Consider the following 27,682-nt stretch of genomic DNA (forward strand, 5'->3'; position numbering starts at 1 on the left):
CTGTTGACTTCCAGTTCTGTCTCTGGTTTTCTCTCTTTATTTCTGAATTTCTGCTTATAAAAGTCTCCAGTCAACTGGATGAAAGCCTACACTCCTTCAGCTGAGCCACACCTTAACTAAGAAGAACATCTCCCAAACGTCCTGTTTACAACGGGTTCACAGCCAAAGGAATGGATTAAGATTAAGAACATATTTTTCTGGGGTGCATAACTCAGTCGGCCACACTGGGTGAAAAGGCTCATTTCCCTGATACCACAGCAGCCTGATGTGCCTGGAGGATGAGAAAAAATTACTCCTCTAGGCAGACCAACCAGCCAGTGCCTGGGAGGGATTGGGGCCCGGGGGCTTGGGGAGGTCAGGGCTGGGAGGTCTGGAGCCTGGGGCTGGCAGGCTGGGGACAAGCCTAAATGTGTAGGGTGGGTGAGGGCAGATGTGAGTGGGTGAGCCTGCACGGGTGCCTGTGGGCCCAAGTGGTTGTGTGCATGAGTGTATACATGTTAGCTGTTATGTGCATTTGTGGGTGTGCAAAGAGATGCATATAGGGAAAAGTGCAGTGGTTAGGAAGCCTGCAGATTTGCAGGTCCAGATTCAAATTGAGTTTCTGCTACTTCAGGGCTTGGGCAGGTTGCTGACCTTCTCCCTGCCTGGATTTCTTCTTATGATGTGCATTCATTCATTCGCCAAATATTTATTAAGCACTTATTGCATTTGGGGCACCGTTCCAGGCCCTGGGGTCGCAGGAAATGAATGGAACAACACAAATCCTCAATCAAGCAGAATAAATCATGTCAGATGGTGGTAAGGGATGTGTGCGTGGAGAGGGGGTTGCAATTTCAGATTGGGAGGCCTCCCCCACAAAATAAATAGCTGATGGAGGTGAGGAATGAGCTATGCAGCTCTTGGGAGGGAGAGGCTTCCTGGCAGAGAGGACAGCAAGAAAGTGCAAAGGTCCTGAGGCAGGACCATTGTCTGGCTTGTTGGAGGAACAGCGAGGAGGCCTATGTGGCTGAAGCAGAGTGAGTAAGAGGGGTAGTGAGAGGTGGGGACGGCAGGAAAGGGCAGATAATGCAGGGCCGTGTGTGCCCCTGGGTAGGCTGGGTTGGAGCTTTGGCTTTTATCCTGAATGAGGTGGGAAACCTGGGAGCCTTTTGAAACAGCTTCCTCTGGTTGCCGTGCTGATAATACTACTTTCCCCAGGGAGTTGTTACAAGGGATGTATGAATTAATATGTATATAGTGATAGCACAGTGTCCAAACAAGCATTCAATATTAGGGTATTATAATGTGTGGGCAGGCGTGAGTGTCTGAGCTGCAGCTGAGTCCCGTGGCTGCAAGCAAGACTGTGGTTGTGAAAGAATCCTCTAAAGCGATTAAAAAAAAACAACAAAAAAAACCCTGCTGGGTGTTTGGAAGCCCTGCTGGGGTTGCTTTGCTCTGGCTGGGACATGGCTCCTTTGTTTAACAGATGTTATCCAGATGTCAGCTGGGGTCACTCAGGCCTCGGAGATTTGGCGCCTGCCTCTCTCCCATGACCTGCAGGGAGCCCAGTGCCCTCCTGGAGCCATCTGTGGGTTCCCAGGCCCTCTATTCCCATGGTTGCTTCTTGGCTTGAGTTCCTGGCTGCTGAAACCTCACCCAGGCCCACCTTTCCCGAGTCAGCCCATTGGGGAACCGGTCTTGTTTACTTGATTTCCCGAGATCACCCATGTGTGTGATTCTTGCACGTGTGCCCCAATGGCCCGTTGGCCCCTGTAAGAAGAGGCAGCGCCCCTCCCTAAGATTCTGACATTTTGATGGTTTGAACACGGTCTCCCCCGTTCCACTGGGGAAGTGAGTGGAGGACTGAGGAAGTGGGATTCTGAGCCCCTATCCGTGCTTCAACCAGAACTGTCCAGCTTTGACCTGTCATACAGAGAACTACGTTGTATTATAATAAAAGCATAGGCAATTCAAAATTTCCACTGTGAACCACTGTTAAGTATAGAATTCAGTGGTGTTAAGCGCGTTCATCATTGTTCTGCCATCACAAACCATCACCAACATCCATTACACAAACTTTACATTTTTTGTTTTATGTGAGAAATTATAGATTTACAGAGAAGTCATGCAGTAAATATACCGGTCCCATAAAAACCTCGCTCCCCCTCCTGGATTTCTGTATTATTGACGTTTTGCATTGGTGTGGTAGCTTTGTTACAAGTGATGAACCAATATTATTATAATTGTACTATTAACTTTAGTTCATAGTTTATATTAAGGTTCACTGTTTGCATTGTGTGGTCATATTTTTTTCCCCAATATTTTTATTGGGAAATAACCACGCACATGCAATCAAGTCATATTATGCAATCAGTGGCTCACAGTATCATCACATAGTTGTGTATTCTTCACCATGATTATTTGCAGAACATTTACATTACTCCAGAAACAGAAATAAAAATAAAAAAAGAACTCATACATCCCATACCCCTTACCCCTCCCTCATTGACCCACAGTATTTCAATCTACCCAATTTTACCCTTTACCTCCCCCCTTTTATCCTTATTTATTGATTTTTACTCATCTTCCATATCTTGGATAAAAGGAGCATCAGACAAGGTTTTCACAATCATGCGGTCACAGTGTAAAAGCTATATCATTATACAATCATCTTCAAGAATCAAGGCTACTGGAACACAGCTCTACAGTTTCAGGTACTTCCCTCCAGTCACTCCAATACACCATAAACTAAAAAGAGATATTTATATAATTTATAAAAATAACCTCCAGGATAACCTCCTGACTTTTTTTTCTTAATAACTCGTATGTTTTTTTTCTTTTCTTTCTTTTTTTTGCATGGGCAGGCACCAGGAATCAAACCTGGGTCTCCGGCATGGCAGGTGAGAACTCTGCCTGTTGAGCCACCGTGGCCTGCCCCATATGGTTTTTAAAAAATTCTTTATTCTGGTAACACATATACACTCTAAGCTTTTCCCCTTTTAATCATATTCCAATAAGTAATTCAGTCTTGTTAGTTATGTTCACAATGTTGTGATACCATCACTAGCATTCATTACAAAACTTGTCCATCACCCCAAACAGAAGTTCTGTCCCAGTGAAGTATTAACTCCCTACTCCTTACCTCTCCCCCAACCCCTGGTAACCTCTGTGCTACTTTCTGAACTCTGAATTTGTTTACTCTGATGATTTCATAGCAGTGGATCATACATTATTTGTTCTTTTATGCTGGCTTATATCACTTGGCAGGACATCCTCAAGGTTTCTCCATGTTGTTGCATGTAGCAGGGTGTTATTCCTTTTTATGGCTAAATAGTATTTCATTATATGTTGTTTTGGTCTGTTCTAGCTGCCAGAATGCAATATACCAGAAATGGAATGGCTTTTATGAAGGGAATTTATTAAGTTGCAAGTTTACGGTTCTAAGGCTATAAAATTGTCTGAACTGAGGCATCCAGGGAAAGATACCTTGACTCAAGAGAGGCCAGTGGGGCCAGGACGCCTCTGTCAGCTGGGAAGGCACACGGCTGTTATCTGCTGCGGGCTGTGTGGTTCCTCGTTTCCAACAGCTTCCCCGAGGGCATTTACTTTCTCCATCTCCAAACGTCTGGGTCTCGGGTTGACTCTGATGGCTCTGAAACTTTTTCCAAAAATAGTTCCCTCTTAAAGGACTCCAGTAAACAACCCCACCTTGAACGGGTGGAGACACATCTCCACGGAAACTACCAAATCAAAAGGTCCCACCCACAGCTGGATGGGTCACATTTCCATGGAAATAACTTAATAAAAATGATCCCACCTAACAATATTGAATCAAGATTAAAGAACAAGGCTTTTCTGGAGTACACAGCATTTTAAAAACAGCACATATGTATATACATTGTTTATCCATTCATCTGTTGCTGGACACTTAGGCTGCTTCTATCTTTTGGCAATTGTGAATAATGCTGCTGTGAGCATCGGTGTGTGAAAGTGTCTGTTCGCGTCTGTGCTCTCAGTTCTTTTGGGTGTATATCTAGTAGTGGGATTGCTGGGTCATATGATAATTCTGTACTTAATTTTCCGAGGAACCTCCAAACTGTTTCCCTCAGTAGTTGCACCATCTTACATCGCCATATAATGGATGAGGGTTCCAAAATTTCTCCATGTCCTCTCTGTATTAGCTTAAGCTGCCGGAGTGTGATCTACCATGAATGGAATGACTTTTAAAAAGGGAATTTAATAAGTTACAAGTTTACAGTTCTAAGGAGGTGAAAGTTTCCAAATTAAGGCACCGACGAGAGGTTTCCAAATTAAGGCACCGACAAGAGAATACCTCTGTCAGCTGGGAAGGCACAAGGCTGGCATTTGCTGTTCCTTGTTTCCTGTTCATTGCTTCCAGCTTCTGATACCAGTGGTTTCCTCTCTAAGGTTCTGTGGGTCTTCATTCAGTTTCTTTGGGACATAACTCAGGGTTTGGCTTACTTAGCAACTCATAGGAAGGCACATAGCGACATCTGCTGGGCTCTGCCTGTGTCTAGCCATCTTCTCTGTGGGCGCTCCAAGTATCGCCAAACATCGGAGTCTCTAAGTAGCTGTTCTCCAAGTGACTGCATCTGCTCTGCTCTCCCCGAAATGTTCCCCTTTTAAAGGACTCCAGTAAACTAATCAAGACCCACCTGTAATGGGTGGAGTCACATGACCCTCTAATCAGAAGTTCACAACCACAGCTGGGTATTCACATCTCCACGGAGACCATAATCAAAAGTTTCCATCTACAATATTGACTAAGGATGAAAAGAAATGGCTGCTCCCAAAAGATTGGATCAGGATTAAAACATGGCTTTTCTGGGTGTACATAACAGATTCAAACCGGCACACTTTCCAATACTTGTTATTTTCCATTTTTTAAGCAGTAACTATTTACTGATATGAAGTGGTGTCTCATTGTGGTTTTGATTTGCATTTCTCTAATGGCTAATGATGTGGAGCAAATTTTCATGTGTTTATTGGTCATTGTGTATCTTCTTGGGAGATATGTCTATTCAAGTCTTTTCCTTATTTTTAAATTGGGTTGCTTGTCTTTTTGTTGAGTTATAAGATTTCTTTTTATAGTCTGGATATTAAACCTTTGTTGGATATGTGGTTTCCAAGTATTTTCTCCCATGCTGTAGGTTGTCTTTTTACATTCATGATAAAGTTCTTTGATGAACAAAAACTTTTGGTTTTGATGAATTCTCATTTATCTACTTTTCCTCTTACTTGGGCTTTTGGTGTCAAGCCTAAGAAAGCTTTGCCTAAAGCAAGGTACTTAAGATACTTACCTATCTTAAGTTTTTAGCTTTGGTTCTTTTTTATTTTTTTAAGACCGTTTTTTATTACTTTCCAGAGGCTTTTATCATCAGAAGTCATCCAGAGAAATTTGGGGTGGAGGGTGGGGGCAAGAGACTTTTATAAAAAAAAAAAGCCTAATAGCTTAGCTCAACATAAAACTTGTGTACTGAATTCAATTATTACGTGTTATAGACTCAAATCATAGAACTGCCCCACCTTCTAAACAGTTTCCTACTGCTTATAAATGAGTGAAAATTCTGATCAGTTAAAAAGTTAATTTTAGTTGTTACATGTTTCTTTGGTGAACCCCTGGATATATATAAACTTTATCACAAGTTATTTTATACAAAGGTAAAAATTCAACAAGTTTGAGACTCCTAATTACATGCCTCTAAGTTTCACCTTAAACAAAACATGACAACAGTAATTTTGTCTCTATACTCTAGAGATCAAAATGAGACAAACATGAAAAATCAATGCAACGTGGTCCTTTTTAAATTTTATTATCTCTGATTTATATGGGGCAATTTCAAAGTACCCTTTTCAGACCAATTTGAATTTGAATCATGGATTAAATGTAGCTGTCACGCTGAAATAATTTGTTCACTAAATTGCTTAAAACTCATTGTGGGGATTTCCTATTTGGTGGAGGTCAGGATATAGATCAAAATGCATAAAATTCATTGAGTATTCAATGAACAAGCAAAAGCATAAGGAAAACTAATCAGGATGCTGGGGATAAGGTTTGCTGTCTATACATTTTGGAACGTTTTAAAAAAACATTAAATATGAATTTATGGGGGGTAAGTAACAATTTAGTGGAGAAAACAGTGGTACTGGCAAATGCTACAAATGATTTTTTTGCCCCCTTTTCAAGTTTTTTTTTTAGTTTTTGGGTCTTTTGTAATTTTTACACTTTTTTTTGTCTTTAAGTGCTTAAATAATGTTGAATTATAATTAGCTGCACAAGCAAACATGAGGCTTTTTTTTTTTTTTTTGTGGCTCACTTCAATTTAGCCTGTTAAGGTTTATATCCTTATACAGCCTCTTTCCTGGTTTTACATGTTTCCATTCCCACAGTAGACAACCTTAGTTCTGCATGTGAAGGTAACATTTATTGAAATTACATGACAGAAACAGGCTGCAGAGGTGGGCAAGGTGAAGCATGTCCCTTTTGCCTTAATAAATCAGTGCTGCACGCAGAACCCACATTTTCTGAAGCATCATCTTCATTATAGAGCCATTTGCTTCCATCATAGAAATTATGCACATCTATTTTGCGATCAGCAGAGGGATGCTTGCATCCACCTACTGGTGGGAGATGATGGTTGAAGACTGCTCTACTTCTGACGGGCAGTTCTGGTCTGCCATTGCCCTTGGAGAAATCTGAACTTGGGACAGAGAAGGGATGTGATCTGAACACTCCTTTGTCACAGGTCACTGGGGTGTGCTTGAAGGGACAGTAAACAAACGGAATTTAGAGGCAGAGAAGACTCAGGGTAGAAAGGAGAAGTGCCACAATCTTCTGATAGTGGGTCAGCTGGGAGTGATCCATCGATGCTTTCTAAAGCAGTAAGAGAAAGCCAATCAGGAATGAGTTTCTCCATTTCCAAATTAGCCATGGCCGGGGCAAACATAGATCCTTTGCATCGCAGGAGTTGGTTGCCAGTCATACACCTAGGTAATTGCTTGGGAAGAACTGTCAAATGTTGAGATGGGCTCAGTTTGGGTAGATTGAAGAGTAACTGAAGACTGGACACTGCAATGGCATGGAAAATGGGAAGATTGCTGTAGCTGTCTGAAGATTCCAGTTCAACTTATCCAGAATAATTCTCCCCATTCTCAGAATTTCAAAGGAAGAACATCCACAGAAACCGTCTCTTGCCAACACCTTGGGTAACTGGAATTCTCTCATCCTCTGCAACAGCCTTGGCAGCTACTTAAAACAGCTGATTGCAACACAACTCAAGTATTTTGGGTGAGGCTTTTACAGAAGCTAAAAACCTGTCCAAAAGACTGCTAGCCTGAGCAAATGTTTCTGGGTAAAGGGTGAATTGGTACTTGAGTTCGCCCAGTCACTGAATCATTTCGCCTCTCCCTGATGGAAAATATTCACCTTTCACATCTGGGCTTCCCTAGAGCTTGCCTTTTTCAACAGGAGGACAATCTCTGCTTTTCCAAAGTCCTGGAAACTTCATGATATCCTTTGGTCTGTCTGCCACCCAGCTATCTTCTCCTCCCCTTCCCCCTCCTCAGAACTGACTGCCTCTCCGCTGAGAGTCATCCAAAGGCCCGAACTTCATTTTCCAAAGCGCGCGGCGGAGGGGCGCGCGGGGCGCGGACGCGGCCGACCGAGGAGGGAGAAGAGGGGGGAACCCCGTTGAGGAACCCGGGTGCTGGGGATCGAGCAGGACGCGCGGCTGGGGCGGGTGGACCGGGCAGCGAATTAGTTCCTGGACCTGAGGCCGCCACAGCCTGTCCCATTTCCCCAACCGCCGCTGCATGTGCCCGAGTGGAGAGGGGGCTCCCTCTCGCCTTAGGGTGCCGGGGCGGGGGAGAGGCGGGGGTGGGGTGGGGTGGAGGGGACCGGTTCTGCCCCTGCCCAGAGAAAGCACCTCGGAGAGGAAATGGCGAAAGCGGGGAAGGGGAAGAAAAGGGAGGAGGAGGGAAGGAAGGGGAAAGGGGAGGAAGAAAACAAGAAAAAGTGAGACAGAGGCGCTGCTCCATGGGCTGCTGGGGAGGGAGCTTTGATGCTTATATTGACGTCTTGGATCCACTTTGAGTTAATTTTTGTGTATAGGTGAGGTAGGGGCCGCACCTTCATTTTTTTTTGCAAATATCACGTTTCCCCGGTACCCTTTGTTAAAGAGTGGATTCTTTCTCCATTGAGTGGACTTTGCACCCTTGTCAAGGATGGGTTGGCCAAAACGTGAGGGTTTGTTACTGAACTCTTAATTTGATTCCACTGGTCTGTACATCTGTCCCTCTGCCAGACCCGAGCTGTTCTGATTGCTGTGCTGGTGCAAGCCTGTGCTGTACCCCAGATGCCAACTCCTTTACATACTTGGTTAAATTTATTTTTAGATATTTGATTTTTTTAGTTATCCCTGGAAATGCATTTTTTTTCTTGATTTCCTCCACAGGTTGCTCATTATTAGGGTATAGAAACACTACTGATTTTTGCATGTTTATCTTGTGCCCTGCCACTTTGCTGAGCTCGTTTATTGGCTCTAGTAGCTTTGTGGTGGATTTTATGGGATTTTCTATATATAGGATCATGTTGTCTGCAAATAGGGAAAGTTTTACCTCTTTCTTTTCAATTTGAAGCCTTTTTTTTTTCTTGCCTGACTGCTCTAGCTAGAACTTTTGGCACAATATTAAATAACAGTGGTGACAGTGGGCATCCATGACTTATTCCTGATCTGAGTTGAAATACTTTCATTAAGTATGATGTTAGCTGTGGATTTTTCATATATGCCATGATGGTCAGGTTCATGTGTCAACTTGACCAGGTGATGGTACCCAGTTGTCTGGTCAAGCAAGTACTGGCCTATTGCTGTGAGGACATTTCATGGACTTAAAACATGAGCACGTTGGTTGCATCCATGGCTGATTACATCTGCAGTTGGCGAAGGGGCGTGCCTTCGGCAATGAGTGACACTTAATATAATCACCAAAGGCTGTTTCCCGCCCCCATTATTTATTTATTTTTAATCCATATTTTTTACTCATCCGTCCATACCGTAGATAAAAGGAGCATCAGAACAAGGTTTTCACAATCACACAGTCACATTGTGAAAGCTATATCATTATACAATCATCTTCAAGAAACGTGGCTACTGGAACACAGTGCTACAAATTAAAAAGTGCTGCAACCATACTTTCAGGCACTTCCCTCCAGCCTCTCTAATACACCTTAAACTTAAAGGGGGGATATCTGTATAATGCATAAGAAAAACCTCCAAGATACCCTCTTGACTCTGGAATCTCTCAGCCACTGACACCTTATCCTGTCTTATTTCTCCCTTCCCTCTTTTGGTCGAGAAGGTTTTCTCACTCCCTTGATGCTGAGTCCCAGCTCATCCTAGGATTTCTGTCCCATGCCGCCAGGAAGGTCCACACCCCCGGGAGTCATGTCCCACACAGAGAAGGGAAGGGCAGTGAGTCCGCTTATCGTGTTGGCAGAGAGATAAGCCACATCTGTGCAACAAAAGAGGTTCTCCGGGGGTGACTCTTGGGCTTAATTTTAAGTAGGCTTAACCCATTCTTTGTGGGGATATAAGTTTCATATGAACAAACCCCAAGATTGAGGGCTCAGCCTATTGCTTTGGTTGTCCACACTGATTGCAAAAATATCAGGCCTTCTCCAAATATGGAAGTTGAATTTTTCCCCTTTCTTGACATTCCCCAAAGGGGATTTTGCAAATACTTAAAAAAAATAAATAATTAATTAATTAAAAACGCAAATACTTTTTTATTCACTGTTCAAATCACTTACCCAAAGGCTTTTCAGGAGAATTCAGAAAAGAGAATCCCTCTTTCCACTCCAGCCAGCCAGCCTCTCCTACGAGTTCATTGGGGGCCTTTGTTGGAGCTGCCAGCTCATGGCCTGCCCTACAGATTTTAGACTCTTTTATCCCCATAGTTACATAAGACACCTTTTAAGTCTCATATTTACAGATATCTCCTGTTGGTTCTGTTTCTCTAGAGAACCCTGACTAATACATATGCCCTCTATCATGTGGTGGAAGTTTCCTTCTACTCCCCTTTTTCTAAGTGTTCTTATCAAGAAGGGGTGCTGGATTTTGTCAAATGCCTTTTCTGCATCAATAGAGATGACCATGTGTTTTTCCCCCTTAATTCTGTTAATGAGGCCAATTCTCAAACTTTGGCTGAGTTTCTCATCTTGGATTATGTGGGTGGCCCAATGCCATCACATGTGTCCTTATAGCAAGAAACCTTTCCTAGCTGGGTAAGTGAGATGAAATGGAAAAAGAAGGAGGAGAGAATTAGAGCTTGAGAGGGACCCTACTTGCCACTGCTGGCTTTGAGGATGTCGAAAGGGTGCCACAAGCCAAGGAATGTGATGCCCCTCTAGAAGCTGGGAATGGTCCTCAACTCACAGCCAGCTAGGAAAGGCATCCTCAGCCCTGGCATCACCTCCTGCTGTACCTCCCAAGCCCGTTCGGAGGGAGGTGACTGTTCCACTGCGTAAATGGTCTCCTGCCATCAACTCACTTCTGGCTGCAGTGAGGGCTGGAGCTTTGTGGGAGGGCTCCTCTTGTGGGCAGAAGTCCCGCAAGGCAGGTGTGGATGGCGTGGAAAGGAGAGGTGCAAGAGAATAGGTCCTGGCTCCAGTCTAGAGGATGAAGGGCCAAGATCATGGTCTTTATTGGACAGGGCAAGTGGATGGAGTGTTCTCACCAGGGGTCTGCCTCAAATGTGCACAATCATGAGCACATGAGCGTGGCGTGGGTGGTTCTACATGCTGGCCTCAGGCTAGGGTCACCTAGAGGGGTGTTGGCAAATGTAACCACCCACCCCTTCCCAGACCAAGTGAAATACTTTGGTGCATTTTAATGTCTCTTTTGGAGACTCTACTGCTCTTTTGGTTTGCTAAAGCTGCTGGAATGCAGTATACCAGAAATGGATTGGCTTTTGCAAAGGGGATTTATTAGGTTACAAATGTACAGTCCTAAGGCCATGAAAATGTTCAAATTAAGACATCCAGAGAAAGATGCCTGACTCTGAAGAAAAGCTGCTGGCATCTGGGATCCCCCTGTCACATGGGAAGGCACATGGCAGCATCTGCTGGCCGCTCTCTCCAAAATGTCTCTGAGCTTCTATGTGTCCTTGTTTGTTCCTCCTGGGGCATTTCTGTCTTTCTTAGCTTCTCTCCAAAATGTCTCTCCCTTAAAAGATACCAGCAAGCAGATTAAGACCCGTCTTTAATGGATGTGGCCACATCTCTATGGAAACAACCTAATCAAAAGGCCCCACCCAACAGTAGGTCTGCCTCCGAAAGACTGGATTAAAAGAGCACAGGCTTTTCTGGGGGTCATAATAGATTCTAAACCAGCACATAGATTGCACTTGCCTGCCCCCAGCTTGGTCCCTGGGCCCTGACATTTGCAGCTGGGTTCTTCACCCCTTGTATCTCCAAATGCTTCATCAATTCCACTGAGTCCCCAAACTCTTGTGGTGTTGGTTTCCCAACTTGGAAAATTAGAATGTTGGAGCCTCTCTGACTCCAGTATGGAACCCGACAGGTCAGGTGAAGAGAAGCTAAAACTCTGTATTTCTTTTCTAAATGAACTCTCCCTATCCTCAACTCCCACCAAGACCTCTTCTTCTTGGCCATGGATTGGCTCAGGGGTGGGTGTGTAACCCACTCAGAACCAATGAGAGGCAAGCAGACTTGGCTGGGGATTCTGGCTCTATATAGTGCAAATTGAAAGTGAGAGAAGTGGCCGTGGCTGTTCTGGGGACAACAGGGGAAGGACTGGGGCTTTAGAAGTTATGTACAACCAGAACACAAAGCTCAGGCAACTCATGATAGCAGAGAGGAGCCTCGGTCAAGTCATATGAGCTGCTGGATCAAACCTCACCTGAAGCTGTTGGGCTTTTCAGGAAAGCAAGTCCACATTTATTGTTTAATAACACTCATGATAACTAAGATAATAGCATGTGATGTTATGGAACCCTTACTAGCCCTCAGACTCTCATTCTAAGCCCTGGATACAACAGTCCTCTGAGGTAAGGGCTATATAATCTCCATTGCACAGATGAGAAAACGGGGGCACGGAAGGGTCAAGCAACTTGCCCAAAGATCCATCACACTGTATGGAATTCCACCTCCTATTTTTGTCATGTATGCTCAAAGGAGCCTCAACTAATTCCAGGTGATTCTTGAGGCTGCACAACAGGCTAGAAGAAATCAGGGTTGCTCTTTCTTGGTTTAGAGCCTTTAGTGCTCCCTGAAGCTTCTGGACTAAAGACAAGCTGTGGTCAGCAGCTTGTTCAATGCAGCCCCTTCTATGACCTCCCACTGCTTTCCCACCTCCCTGTGCTCCAGCCTCATGGGCTGGCTCCTTGTTCCTCCAATTTGCCAAGCTCAATCCTGCCTCAGGGCCTTTGCACTTGCTGTTCCCTCTGCCTGGAATGCCCTCCCTCCACTCCTCCCGCCTAATTCCTCTCTTCCTCCTGAGCTCAGAGCAGATGCCATGTCCTCAAGGAAGTGGTCCCTGACCTGTCCCTCTCCACCCCATTGTAGACCGACAGAGCCCAGGTGTCAACAATACAGACCCTGCAGGCAGTTGACCTGGGTTCAAATTCTGGCTCCGTCACTTCTTTTCTGTGTGATCTTGGGCCAGTACCTTGTTTCTTCTGTGCCTCAGTGACCTAATCTGTAAAATGGGAATAGTATATAACTCACAGTTTTGAGGAAGGATTAAATGAGGTTAGGATGTGTAAAGTGACTAGACCAGTACTGCTAAGTTACACAGGCAGCAAATAATAATAATAATAAAATTCTAGGGAACTTTGTCCTTTCCTTCAAGATCCTCACCTCATCTACTAAGTGTTGTTTTTTTTTTTTGAATGGACAGGCACCGGGAATTGAACCTGGGTCTCCGAGAACTCTGCCACCGCGCCACTATTGCTCACCCCTAAATGTTTTTTTTTTTTAATTTTTATTAATAAAACCAATCAACATACAATATGAAATTCTTTTTTTATCACAGAGTTGTATATTCATCATCATGATCATTTCTTAGAACATTTGCATCAATTCAGAAAAAGAAATAAAAAGAAAACAGAGAAAAATTCATAGATACCAGATCCCTTACCCCTCCCTTTCATTGATCACTAGCATTTCAATCTACAAAATTTATTTTAACATTTGTTCCCCCTATTATTTATTTATTTTTAATCCATATATTTTACTCATCTGTCCATAAGGTAGGTAAAAGAAGCATCAGACACAAGGATTTCACAATCACACAGTCACATTGTGAAAGCTGTATCATTATACAGTCATCTTCAAGAAACATGGCTACTGGAACGCAGCTCTACATTTTCAGGCAGTTCCCTCCAATCTCTCTGTTACACCTTAACTAAAATGGTGATATCTATTTAATATATAAGGATAACCTCCAGGGCCACCTCTCGACTCTGTTTGGAATCTCTCAGTCATTGACACTTTATTTTGTCTCATTTCTCTCTTTCCCCTTTTGGTTGAGAAGGTTTTCTCAATCCCTTGGTGCTGAGCCCCAGCTCTTTCTAGGATTTCTGTCCCACATTGCCAGGAAGGTCCACACCCCTGGGAGTCATGTCCCACGTAGAGAGGGGGAAGGCAGTGAGTTTGCTTGTTGTGTTGGCTGAGAGAGAGAGGCCACATCTGAGCAACAAAAGAGGTTCTCTTGGGGGGTGACTCTTAGGCCTAATTTTAAGTAGTCTTAGCCTATCTTTCGTGGGGTTAAGTTTCATATGAACAAACCCCAAGATTGGAGGCTCAGCCTATTGCTTTGGTTGTCCCCACTGCTTGTGAGAATATTAAGAGTCGAATAAATATTTGCTGACCGATGTTCATAGCAGCATTATCTACAATAGCAGAAAGGTAGAAGTAACCCAAGTGCCCATCGATTGACGAATGATAAACACAATGTATATACATACAAAGAAATATTATACAGCCTCAAAAAAGAGCGCAGTTTTGAGGCATGGATGAACCTTGAAGATGTCATGTTGACTGGAATGTCAGACACAAAGGGACAGATATTATAGGATTCCACTTATTGAAATAGCTAGAATATGCAAACTTTCAGAGTCAGAAAGTAGAGATCAGGTTACCAGGACAGAAGTCAGGGGTAAAGGGGAGTTAATGCAAATTGGGTGTCAGGTTTCTGTTTGGGAGGATGGTAAAGTTCTGGTAATGGATGGGGGTGAGGGTTCTGCAACACGTTATATGTGATTAATCCCACTGAATGGTATACTTGGCTATAGTTGAGAAGGGAAAAATTTATGTTGTATATATGTCTCCACAAGTAAAAAAAGGAAAAAGAAAGAGCAGCTAAAGAGACAATGACAATTATATGGAGTGCATGATATTAGATGGTATTGAATAACGAAGGAGGAAAAGCCCAAAAAGAAATTATTGGGACATATGAAGAAATGGGACTATAGACTGCAAACTTTATACCAATGTTAAATTTGATGAATGTGATAACTGCACCTAAGGTGGTTATGTAAGCAAATATCCTTGGTCTTAGGAAATGTACATGGATGTATAGAGTGTTGGAGGCGCATGATGTCCGACAATAAATGTTCAGACGATAGATGGAGAGATGGATAGAATGATATGGCAAAATGTGGTAAAATTTTAACATTGGTGGATCTGGGTGTTGTATTTGGAGTTCTCTGCATGGGTTTTGTACTACATTTGCAACTTTCCCATGAGCTCGGAACTGTTTCAAAATAAAAAGTTTAAAGAAAAAATAGTACAAAGGTTTCCACGTATCCTCCATCCTGCTTCCTCCAGTAATGATATTATATAACTACAGTCTTTTGTCAAAACCAGGCACTGATATTACTAGTCTATTAATTCAGGTACCCACCTTATTGGGATTTCACCAGTTATTGTTGCGTTTTAATAATTTTTATATAAACTTCAAATTCGCACCTTTTTCTTACTTATTTTTTCATGTACTTTGTGTTCTACATATAAATTAATTCAAGAGAACCTCCAGTTATATTATCAGTCCCAAACGCACTTGGACTGAGATACATGCTTTTGTTTTGAGAAACCCAGTGGTTTGGAATTGTTGAGTGTTTCCTACTCTACTCCTTTCATACTCTATCTTCCTGCATTTAGATTAGAAATAATTAATGAGAAAGCAGTTATTGTAATGAGAGAGGCACAAAACTTGAGTCACTTCAGTCTTATCCTTCTGTCTGACCACTTGGAGATTTTTAAAAGAGTGAAACTCTGAAAACTGTGACATGCAATATTTTTCTGTTGGCAAGTGTAAATTTTAGTTTATAGCTCAGCTACGGTACTGAATTTGAATATTATCTTTTAGATGGAAACATTATTTTTAAAATCGTCCATTGTTTTAACACTAAAGAATCAATCAAGAAAAAAAAATGTTACCTCTGTGGTAAGATTTAGCAGCTGCTCAAATTGTGCTGTTCGCTGATATTTCAGTTTTCTAAACATTCACTTATTGTCCCTGGATGATTCTTTAATTATTACATGAGATAGTAACCAAATTTCCACTCTCCGAGTTTCTTTTACAGTCATTATTATGATTTGTTTCATCTCATGATTACAATTGAAAATAATTTATATTTTATAGGAAGAAGGTATTAAAAAATGATCCCCTCTATGTGTTGATGCCCCAGTATCTTCAACTGAGTGTGCAATAAATGTCTTTTTTTAAAAAATTTATAAGATGTTTTTTAATTGGGGTATTTTTGTGGGCCACATTTTTTAAAAAAAGCAAGGGGTAAACATTACTAATTTATTACAAGCTCGTACAACTTAATCAGAAAAGGATGAACGTATCAATGAACAAAGAAACTTGGCAGAAGGAAGCATATCAGTAAAGAAGAATTTGTACATAACCAGTAAATCCAAAAGAATGCATTAACAGTAAAAGTACAAATAATTAAACCAAAAATGAGGTAATATATTTTACTTGCTGAATTTAAGTAAAGAAAAATCAATGATCATTGGAGATGTTGTGAATCAAGTAAAAAAAGATGCTCCCAGGTACATATGTCTGTGATATATGGTTTTGGTAAACCCTTGATGGAAAGTAGCTGAGTGCATGAATCAAACAGGTTTACTACCTTTTATAATGAAAAATGTGCTTATGGATACATACAGGAATATTCTGTGTAGCTATTCATTTCAGTAATGATTTAGATTAACAAAAAATATTGGAAACTTACATTCAAAATAGGAAGGAAATTCGTATATAAGTTTTCTTAAGACGGAATGTTAGGAAACTAAATTATATTCAAAAGAGAGATCTTTCTCAAACTACTTTAATGTGTAAGAACATATGCATAATTACAATATTTAGGTAAATTTAGTGCCATATACAGACTGATACAAATGATAAATCTTATACATTTCATATGTCACATATAGGAAATACTATGTCTACATGTAAATGTATATTATTTATTAATCAAAATATGTTGAAAATAAGAAACCAAATATTCATAGTAGATATAATCAATGATGGGATTATGGATTGCTTTTTAGTTTCTGCTTTTTGTTTCATATGTATCTTAAATGATCTACAGTGCTTATAAAATGCATTTGTGGAGTGAAAAAAAAGAGAAATATTTAAAAATATAATTCAGTCTAATTTTAACCCCAAAATACCACACTACACTGGCTTGAGTTTATTTTTTCTTTACACAAGAAATATCCTAAAAATGTTGTATTTTTAAAACAAAATCACAGATGTACAACTTAAATATTTTTGCCCAAACTCTACAATTTAGTACAATATTGCACTATGAGCCAGGCTAGGTAAGTGAACGAAGTAAATGCGTGTGTAGAAGCTGAGTAAAAGGAACAAGTGCCCGATGGAGTCAGAATGGACACTGTTTAATTAATTCAGCATACCCTGCAGTGAAAAAAATGAAATAAGTTCAGGAGAATAGTCTTGGGAGGTTAGAACAGAGATGCTGCACTCATCGGATGCACTCGCTTTCCCCAGTCATACCAGCAAATTATCACTGACACACACTTACTGCAAGAGGCTTTTTGTTTTACCTCTTCATTATACGTGAAATGTTTCTCCTCTGGTTCTTGCATCCTGTATTATCTTCAATTCTAACACCCTGTGTTTTTTTTTCCTTTATAAAACGTATCATCTGAAATTGTTGAATTCTTGTCTTTTTTATTTGCTCGTTTGTTTATTGCTATTTCTGCCTTCTAGGTCCCATGAAATCTATAATAGCAGGAATTTCATTTTTCTTGTTCACAGTCAATGCCAAGCTCACAGCATAATGCTTGCATATAGAAGACATTGAATAAATAAGAAGGAAATTGCTATTGAATGGACATACTACAAAGTAATGTTCTTCATATTTTGCCTAGCTCTAATATTTTCAAAATTTAATTTTCACCATCTATGATTCAAATTTCTTCCACCTACAGCATAATTTGTGCCTACCATTCTCTTTATTTTCTCTAAACTTTTTGGCAATCTCTGAAGATAGAAAATTACTATTCCATGAAAATCTTCCCTGAAACCGATGTCCAATGAAATATTTAACTAATGCCTTTGTGTCACATTTTCCTCCTGTTCATAAAGCAAAGCCTTAAGTAATTCCAGATTTCAGGTGTTTGACGTTTTATTTTCATTTCATTTTTTTAAAGGATGGTGCTTGGTTGATTTTGTTGATTATTTAGGCTAACAATAATGGATATTTGTTGGGCACAAATTAAATAACAATTATGATGCCTGTTCTAGTAGTTTTAGTAGTGTTTAGTGTGCTGTGATGAAAGTTAGCAGGAATGGTTATGTGATTATGGCCTTTAATAGTAAAGTGGGAATTATTATAACCATTTTGCTGATGAAAATAGTGATTCAGGATTTTTAAGTTGTTTAAAAAAGCAGTTTAAATGAACTTATATAAGGTAAAAAAAAAAAAAGATAACCAAGTATCCAACCTAGGTTTGCATTACTTAAAAGCCAGTATGTCTCTTATGCCAAGGTGTGTTTTCAGGCACTCAATGAATGATATTAGGACAGGGTCTTAATTTTGAGGCTGTGTCATCAGCCACTGAGAGCAGAAGGCCTTGCAGGTGAGATTATCTCCATCATAGATGGTCCTATTAGCATCACACAACATTGCAAAATACCCTCTTATTCTTGGGGACTATATATTTGAAAATTAAAACCTGAGTTTGGCATTTATTTATAAATATTTTAAATTGATATATCATATGTGACTGAAAGAACAGACTAGGCAAAGTATGCAAGTGAACTAAAAGTAATCAGGAGGCTGTGACTGTGGGTGTCGTGATTACAGATTTTTAAGATAAATTCCAAGGCTTAGTATCTTAGTGATGTCTTTTTGGTGTACATGATAGAGCTTTATGAAAAGGAGAATATGCCTCATTGGTTCAATTTAAGGGAAAATATCCATATGTTCTGTGCCTGGAAAAATAATATTGTCCTCTCTAAACAAATTGTGGGATATCCATTCTACAAAATCAGTTTACGGAATATTACTTGCATACACCTGAACCTCTATGCCCCCAGGTACTTCTTCCTTAGTAATCATTCCTTCTTGGAGCTCTGTTTCACCACAATCACCAGGCTGCAGATGCTGTCAGATTTGTGGTGGCCACACAAGACTATCACCTATAAAGGCTGTCTTATCCAACTCTGTGTGTTTCTCTGTCTGTGCCATACAGAAGGTGTTTTGCTGGTGGTGATGGCACCACCATCACAGGCGGGGCGGGGGCAGGATTCTCTCCTTACAGGCCAGTGCACACTCCTGCTCAAGCACCCTCTGTGGCTCCCCATTGCCTTTTAGATGTTCCAACTCCTTGCCCCCCCCCGGATTTACTCTGCGCTCTGCCCATCAGAGGAAACTGAGGCACAGAGAGATTAGGTAACTTGCCCCCGGGGGGAAACGGGAGGTAAGTCTACAAATACAATATGAATTTTCCAAATGGGCATGAGTCATAGAGATAGAAGGCCTTTCAAGCTGAGGAAACAGCACATGCAAAGGCTGAAGTGATATTCTCCATGGATATGTTTCTCTGGGCACAGTTGTGTAGCTGTCTGCCAGCCACTATACTGCATCATCATCATGCACCCTCTTTTCTGTGGGAAACCTGCCCTCATGGTCCAGTCTCTGGCCTGGAAGAATCTCTGATCCAATCCCCCATCACACTCCAGCTTCCCTTCTGTGTCCCCCACCATATGGCTGACTCTCTCTGTGCAGTGCCTGTGCTCATATATCTGGCCTGTGGAGACCCTTCCTGCAATGATTGGCAGAGAAACATCTCTGCTGTCCTTTGCACCATCATGCCAGTGGGCTTCATTCTAACTGCTATGGCTCCATAGCTCATGCCATAGGGAAAATCAAGTCAGAGGAGGGAAGGCAGAAAGTCATTGCAATCTGCTCCTCTCACCTCCTTGTGCTCTTCATGTTTTATGGGACAGATGCAATGGTTTACACAGAACCTAAGAACACTTTGCTTAAAAATATGGCGAGTGGGCTGGCCATATGGCTCAGCAGGCAGAGTTCTCGCCTACCATGCCAGAGACCTGGGTTCGATTCCCAGTGCCTGCCTATGCAAAAAAAAAAAAAAAAGGAAAAAGAAAAATATGGCAAGTTCTTCACCTTTCTCTGCACCATGACCATGCTATTGTTGAACCCTCTCATTTATACCCTTGTGACTCTGAAGTAGATTTCTCCCCATATGGTCGGTATTCCAAGCTTCTTTGTCTTTAAAACATCTCCATTTTCACATGTGCTACAATGACGGTGGAAGACAGGGAAGGTCCATGAATGAAGATGACTAATATTCCCCAGCATCACATCTCAGAGCAGCTTTCTCTGGCATGTATCCAGCATAGCCCACTCTTCCTGGGTGAATTCTACAGCTCCATCGTTTACGTGCACAAACTCCAGTGGCTGCATTGTCAACAGCTCAGGTGGAACTGTCCCCCTCTGGGTTTACACGCACAACAAGATAAGCATGATGACACCTTCACCAAAGTCCAGTGCTCAGAGTCGCTTTCTCACACTCGAAAAAGTACCATTTTCACGGAGGACTCTGGTTTAATGTAGCTGACAATGCCGTCAGTCTGATCTCACCTTTCCACGGAAATACACAAAATTAAACTGCATGCAGAATCAGAGTGTGACTTTTCCACGCGAGAAATTTACTTTCAATGAACACATGTGCATGTACGCTTGTCAATAAATGTCTTCTAAGGAACCCGGGAAGGAGGGTGTAGTTCCACAAAGTGTCCACCAGGAGCCGCTATTCCCGAGTCCCAGCAGGCTCAGTTCCAACCCGGATCAAATCTTTTTAAAATCCGGACCCGTTTCAGCCCCACCTCAGGACAGCTCCTCTCCCGCCAGGAGCGAGACCCAGGCTCCTCCCTGATCTCCAGGTCCCCAGTGCTGTCCTCTGCAACTCGTTCGCCCCGGGGACCACAGGTGGGATATTTCCTACAAGCAGCTCTGACCTCTTCTCCCTCCACCCCTTCCAGGGTTCTGCAAACATATCCATGGAGAATATCACCTCGACCTTTGCATGTGCTGTTTCCGCAGCTTGGAAGGCCTTCCTTCTATCTCTATGACTCGTGCCCATTTGGAAAATTCATATTGTATTTATAGACTTACCTCCCGTTTCCCCCGGGGGCAAGTTACCTCATCTCTCTGTCTCAGTTTCCTCTGATGGGTAGAGTGCAGAGTAAATCCAGGGGGGCAAGGAGTTGGAACATCTAAAAGGCAATGGGGAGCCACAGAGGGTGCTTGAGCAGGAGTGTGCACTGGCCTGTAAGGAGAGAATCCTGCCCCCGCCCCGCCTGTGACCGTTTCACAGGACTCTTAGAGGGGAGGTGGGAATGAGAGGCTCTAGCTTCGTTCCGCCGGAGCCCCTCCTTAGCCCCCCACCCTCCTGGTGGGGCTGCTTGCTTCCCGAGGGTCTCCTTGGTCTCGGGGGGTGGGGGTGGGGGATGGGGGTGGGGAGCCGTGGAGGGAAAGCCGCGAGCGGCAGGCTGGGGGCCAGGGTGTCACCTTTACGGAAGCACGGACGACTCCCTCAGCCGCGGAGGAGCGCTGTGGCCACACGCCGAGCCGCAGCTCACTGGGGAGACAGCGACGCAGGAGGGACATCCTGTGCAGGTAAAGCCCACCTGGGCCCAGGTCCGGGGGGGCCGCCGCCCCTCCCCCGCTCTGCCCCTCTCCCCTCTGCTTCTCCCCTCTCCCGCGCCCCTCGTGCTCCCCGTCTGGGTTTTTGTTTTTTGTTCTCTTACAGCTTTCTCTCCTTGGTCTCTCTCCCTGCCTCTAGTTCTCTCAGGGTCTGTCTCTCACTGGGTTTCTCTCTGCGTGGTTCTCTCCCTGTCCCCCCTCTTTGTGTCTCTCTCTGTCTTCCCCCTTCCACCCCTACCCTCCAGGCAGGGGAAGCCAGGCTGGTCCTCTCCTCCCCCTTTCCCTCTGGGGTTCTCCTTCCCCCAGAGAGAGAGAGAGAGAGAGGACGGTGCCCTGAGGAAGGGGCAGGGAGGGCTGGCTGGGCCGGGAGCGGGGGAGGGGGGAGTGGACAGCTGGGAGCCAGGTGTCCAGTGCAGCCCCTTCCATGGAACCCAATGCTGACTTCTTCGCAGCTCACTTGCTCTCTGCAACCTACCCTCTCTCTGCAGCTTACTTTCTCTCCCATTCTTTCCTCAAGCTCTCTCACCACCAGGCTACCGACCTTCTCTGCTGTCTCTTTGCTGCTTCTTTTGGCGTCTTCCCCACCGCCTGGGCTTGTTCCCCACACATGCTGCAGTTGCTGGCCTCTGATGCTTAGCCAGCAGTTGCCTTCCTACCACTAACGGAATGAAAAACTGCAGGCAACTTGCAATTCTGAAAAGGACCCAATATCTGCAGCTTGTCCGGGTCACCGCAACCTTTTGTGGGGGGTTTGGGGGGAGGGCTTTAGGGAGAGGGCTCTGAAGGTCTCAGAAGAGGGTGCTTCGGGCACCATTGAGACTGGCTGTTACGTGGTCCCTAATTTTAGGGTCCGGCTGTTGGGGAAGTTTAGTTTGTTATTGGCGAGTACAGCTTTGTCGTGGCTCTCTGGTGGTTTGGTGGTTTAGCTGTTGTTTTGACCTGGGGGGTCTTTGTGGTCTGCATCTGTCCATTATGGGGGTTTTTGACGATTGTAAAGAATTGGGGGTAGTTCTGGGCCGCAGCTGTTGCAGGAGTCTGGCTGCTGCACCTCTCTGGGGTGGATTTGTGAGGGTCTGGCTGTGGAAGAGTGAGTGGGTAAAGCTGCCGGGGAGATAGTTCTTGCCTGCAGGTGGCTGTTGGGGATTCTAGGAGCATCCTCTCCTTCCAGGATGGTTATTTGGGCACTGGGGTGACTGCTGTGAGGTCGCTGTGGCCCTGGAAAATGGGTTATTTGTTGCAGCTTATTGGTGGTTGCAAACATCTGGAGTCCGACTGTTGGGTGTGGGGCTGTCATTTATAGATTGGTGGACATCGACAATCTTTTTCTCTCCGCTTGTCTCCCTCTTTCTTTCCCCTCTGCCCTTCCTGCTTTCTTTGCCTCTTTCTCTCTGTTCCTTTCTCCCTGTCTCCGCCCATCTGTACCTCTCTTTCCCTGTCCCTTCATACTGCACTTTTATTCAAACATATTGAGCTTCTACAGGCAGCAGGGGGTTCGGGGTCCTGCTCAGATGGGAAGAGAAGGGGAGCCCTCCCTCCTCCCCCACTGTGGCTGACATTGCGACAGGAATCACCAGTTCACCAGGAGCAAAAGGATTGGCTGTTTGTGTCTCAGAGACCATCTGATCAGCCACGCCTTTTCCCCCAAACGTAAAGGCCAAGGCTGACAATTTTGGCAGGGTGCGTGGGCTTGGGTGGTTGTGGGACTCTCCCCTGGGGGCACAGAGAAGGTTCTGGGCATTGAGAGAGGGAATCAGCCATAAAGATATCTGGGGGAGGAGCATTTCAGGCAGAGGGCGCAGCAAGTGCAAAGGCCCTGAGGCTGGGCCATGCCTGGGGAGTTGGAGAAACATGGGTGAGTGAGTGGAGCGGAGTGAGAGAAGGGGAGAGAGTGGGAGGAGGTGAGAGGACAGATCATGCTGGGCCTTCTGGATCACGGGGAGGACTCTGGCTTTTAATCTGAGAGAGGTGGGAGGCTAGACATGTGCTGGGCTCTGTGGAACCGTAAGTACATGCTCCAGACTGGGTCCCCTGCATGGCGTCCTTTTTTTATGGCTCGCACAGTGGCAGCTGGACCCAGGGGAGACACCCTGGGGATCCAGTATTACAACCCCTACCATTTCTGGGCAGGCACCTCCTGGGCTCAGGCCTACTGGGGTGCATGTCTTTGTAACTCAGGGTCAGATATGGGCATAAACTCACAAAGCAGTTTCCCACCCTTGGGGCCAGATAAACCTTTGTCCAGCGTGCTCTGGTGTGCATTTTAGGATGTTTAGCAGCATTTCTGCCCTCGCCCCATGAGATGTCAGTAGCACACCCTTCCCACAGTAGGAACAACCCCAAATTTCCCCAGACTTTACCGAACATTCCCTGACCAGAGTGAGAACCACTATTCCAAAGCAGGAGAGTGGGTGGGAGATTGTTGCCTGGGAGACATAGAGGACAAGATCTACAGGGAGAGGAGTCACGGGCTCTGGTGCAGGTTCAGGCAAGCAAGCCTCAGTTTCCTCGTCTGTAGAATGGGAATCTGGAGATGATGCAAAGATTCAGTGCATTCACTCATCCATGCACCAAGTATTCGTCAAGCACTTACTGTGTGCTAGGCACCATGGTGGGAATGTATTGGGGAGAAGAAACACAGCCCCTGGCGTTGTAGGAGTAGGAGAGATATTAGTCAAATAATTACACAGAATAATGTAAAATTACTACAGTAATAAATGCTAAGAAGTAGAAGTCCCCTGTGCTCAATAGGTCCCTGGTGCTCCAGGGAAATCAGGGAGGGCTTCCTGGAGGAAGTGATGATCAAGCAGAGAATGAAGGCAGCAGGGCCCACATGTGCAAAGGCCTTGTGACATGCCCCAGCAGTCAGAAGGCCGGCGTGACTGGAATGCCTAGGGGATGAGCTCATGCTGGACCGTGTGGGGCCCCGTGGGTGGGGAGAGAGAGTGCGGTATTGATCCGTTGAGGGTTTTAAGCAGGAAAGTGGCATAATCTGATTTGCATGGTGAGAAGATTCCTCTGGCAGATAATGGCTGTAAAATGCTTAGTTGCAGGCAGTCCTGGGCACCCCTGAAAGGGCTTGCATGACGCCAGCGGGTTTTTCAGGATGCAGAGGATCACTGGGTCCGGGCCTGGGCCTCCCGAGGTTGTCAGGGACCTGGCCTGAAGGCAGGAGGCGTGGAGGTTCCCAGGATTGGAAGGGGTTGGGGTGGGAAAGTGGGATGCCCCTGAGTGCAGTTTTGGAGACGGGGGAAGGGGTGGCCTCTCCTCGGCATAGGGGAAGGGCCGGAAGCCACTTGTCTCCGTGCACTCCTTCTCTGAGATAACCAGGCCTGTTTCACAAAAGGGACTCACTTAGGCCCTGAGCTCCAGAGGCACCGAATCCTGTCCATTTCCAGAGGAGTTGTGTCCTGGCCTCAAAGGTCCTGCTCACAGTTCTGTGTCCCATCTCAGGGCTTGAGAAGGTGGGTCCTGGGGACTGGGTGCCCGATTCCCAAACCTGCACGTGATGAGTTGGGTAAAGAACCTGCCTTCCTGTGGTGTTGTGAGGATAAAGCAGCATTGGTTGCATCCATTCATTCACTTGACTAATATTTATTTAGCACCTACTGTATACCAGGTGCTGTGCTAGACATTGGGGACATAGTGGAAACCATCCCTGTGTTCAAGGGGTTGGCATTCTAAAGGCAGAGACAGATTTACACAGATCAGTCAGTGATAAGATGGAAGTAATGTTAAGTGGACTGAATACCCAAAAAGAACAGGGAAGAGAGGGGGTGAATGGGGTGGGGGTGGCAATTTTAGCTTAGGCATCGGGGCAGGCCACTCCAAGAGGTGACTTTTGAGGATAGACCTGAAGAAGGGGGAGAAATCTTTGTGTCTGGGAAAAAGTGTTCCAGGCAGAGGGAACAGCATGTGCAAAGGCCCTGAGGCTGTACCAGGCTGGGCGAGTTAGGGGAACAGCAAAGAGTTCCCTGTGTCTGGTGCAGAGTGAGGGAGGCTGGAAGCCCCCCAAACCGGGGAGTTGGTGACTATACTGGTCCCAGTAAGCAAAAAAAATAGGGTCTGGACTGGGTTGGGGCTGAGGAGCGGGGAGAGGTGGATAGATTTCACAAAGGTAGGTTTAAAAGGTGAAGCCAACAGTTTTCTGATGTGGGTGCAGATGTGTGGGAAAGAGAAAGAGAGGACTCAAGGGTGACCTCGAGTGCCTGGGAGGGCTGTTAACTGAGGAGAAGATGGGGAAGATGGAGGAGAAGTCGGTTCGGGGGTGGTGTGGGGTGGGGTGGAGATTGGACACCCCCATGTTGGCCGTGAGATCCCCATGAGAACCCCAGGTCTCAGAGAAGGCAAATGTCACATGAATGCCGAGTTCTGGGGAAGAGGCCCGCTGGAATTTACAGGTGTAGGCTGTTGAGGTTGGTGTGGATTTAATATGATGGTACCTGTGGGGCTCAGTGGGCTCAGGAGGGGGAGAAAGTCCCATGTGAGCCGAAGCAGGGGCTGGGCGCGTCCTGGCCCCTGGCTGGACACAGAGCACCTCTGAGCTTCTTTTGGGGCTGTTTGGGGACTGTGGCCAAGCACCCCCTACTCCCCTGGTCAGGGGTGTCCCAGCTTCCTCAGGCAGCTGGACCCCAGGCTGAGTTTACTAATGGCCTTTCCGAGGTTTCCAGCCTGTCCACCCTTGGCACCCAGGAAGAAAAAGGGGAGGGTAGGCGTGTCTCCTTGTAGAAGTTTGTTCCTGTTTGGGCTAGAGAAAGGGGAGGCAGAGCCCAGGGGGCCTTGTCTGCTCAGGAGCTGGGGGCTTGAGGTCCTGGGATGCATTCAGTTCTCACTTGGAGTTGCGGGAGGTGAATTTCCATCTCCTTGGTGCTCACACATGACACGGTCTTGCCACTGGACCAGCCCCCGTGTGTTCCATGTACTTCCCCAAAGCTCACAGAGTTCAGGAAGTGAACCCACGACATTCCCTGGCTTTGCTAAGCACGCACCTGCTCATCCCTTGCACCTGCCCTGTGCCCACTTGACAGTCAAGAAAAATCGAGGCTCAGGGAAAGTAGCCACTTGTCTCAGATCCCAGCTGGGGGGACTGGACCCCAGCCATGTGGCTGCAGACATCACTGCTCCCCACTTCCTGCTCACCCCGCCTGCTCCTGGGTGCCGGGGACTCCAGCAGGCTTGTGGGTTGGGCCCCGGGAGGTGCCAACGACTTCCGGCCCCAGGAGGGGGCTGGGGGGAGGAAGAGGGCCTGCCGCAGTCCCAGAGTGCCTTGCATTTTCCCCTTAAATCTGAGTTTCCCACAGAGGGTTCTCGGTTTTAAAGATCGGTTTTGCGGGGGCTTTCATGGTCCTGTGAGAGAGTGGCCTCTCAGGGCACCCCGGGTCTTCTGAGGAATAGGCTGGGCTTCTTGGGGCCGTGGGAACAACTGCTGCGGGTCCCCCATCCTCCCTGGGTGCTCTTTGAGTCAGAGGAGGTTTGAAACACATAGAACAGCTTGAAGAGGAGGGCCCCTGACAAAGGGCTGAAGGAGGACTGGCCTCAGCCTGGGCTCCCAGAATCTGGCAGGGAAGTGTTGAGAAGTCAGAGAGAGGGACCCAAGAATCTTACTTGCATACCTCCCATGACGGGCAACTCATTACCTATCAACCCTGCACCTGCTGGATTAGTGAACTGAAATTCTTAGAAAATTCTTTCAGATGTTGACCTCCAACTTGTACCCTTATTCCCCTCTCCATGGTCTTGGCTTGGGGACCAGCAGGGCTCACCCGTTGTCTCCAAATACTTCACTCCTGTGTCTATGGAGTGCCTTTTCTGGAGATGTGTGTCAGAAGTGGAGGGGTGTCCACAGACCCAGAAATCACGGTAGGGATGGTGAAAACCCATGGGGCCCAGAAGAGGCCTCCTGAGCTGTCGGAGAGGTATCAATCTGGAAGACTTCTTGTAGGAGGTAACATAAAAGCTGAGTTCTGTGGGATGAATATGATTTGACTGGGGAAGAGGTGAGAGAAGGGTGTTCCAAGCAGATAGAACAGTATGCGAGGGTGAAAGAACCTCTTCTCAGGGAATGAAAGAGGTTCTAAGTGGCTAGAAGGATGTGTTTGAAGAAGGATATGGGGGCTGCAAAGGTCAGAGAAAGGAAAAGGAGAAAGCCTGGCACAGTGACCTAGGAAGGAGGTCCTCAAACAATATGGATTCACCTTATTTCATATTTCCTCATTGCTTTGCCAGGAAGCATTTTAGTTCCATGAATGCCCATCTCACCGTATCTTTGCTAGCATTGGGTGCAATCATTAAAGAAAAAAAAAAACTTTGTCATTTTCACATGGAAAACTGGTATCTTATTGTGTAAATTAAAACAAACCAACATTTTTTTTTGGTAAGTAAGAAGGTTGAGCGATATTTGCAGATATGCATTGGCCACACAAATGTCACTTCTTGTCTGTGAGTGTCATAG

The 27,682-nt window shown here is 45.1% G+C and overlaps 1 pseudogene; it reads right to left on the reverse strand.

Annotated features, from left to right (window-relative positions):
- Nucleotides 1-6,433: 6,433 nt before the first annotated feature.
- Nucleotides 6,434-7,520, reverse strand: LOC143649643 (cyclin-I pseudogene; annotated as a pseudogene).
- Between the last annotated feature and the right edge of the window lie 20,162 nt (nucleotides 7,521-27,682).

Source organism: Tamandua tetradactyla, chromosome 11 (genome assembly GCF_023851605.1).
Source record: "Tamandua tetradactyla isolate mTamTet1 chromosome 11, mTamTet1.pri, whole genome shotgun sequence".
Classification (NCBI taxonomy): domain Eukaryota; kingdom Metazoa; phylum Chordata; class Mammalia; order Pilosa; family Myrmecophagidae; genus Tamandua; species Tamandua tetradactyla.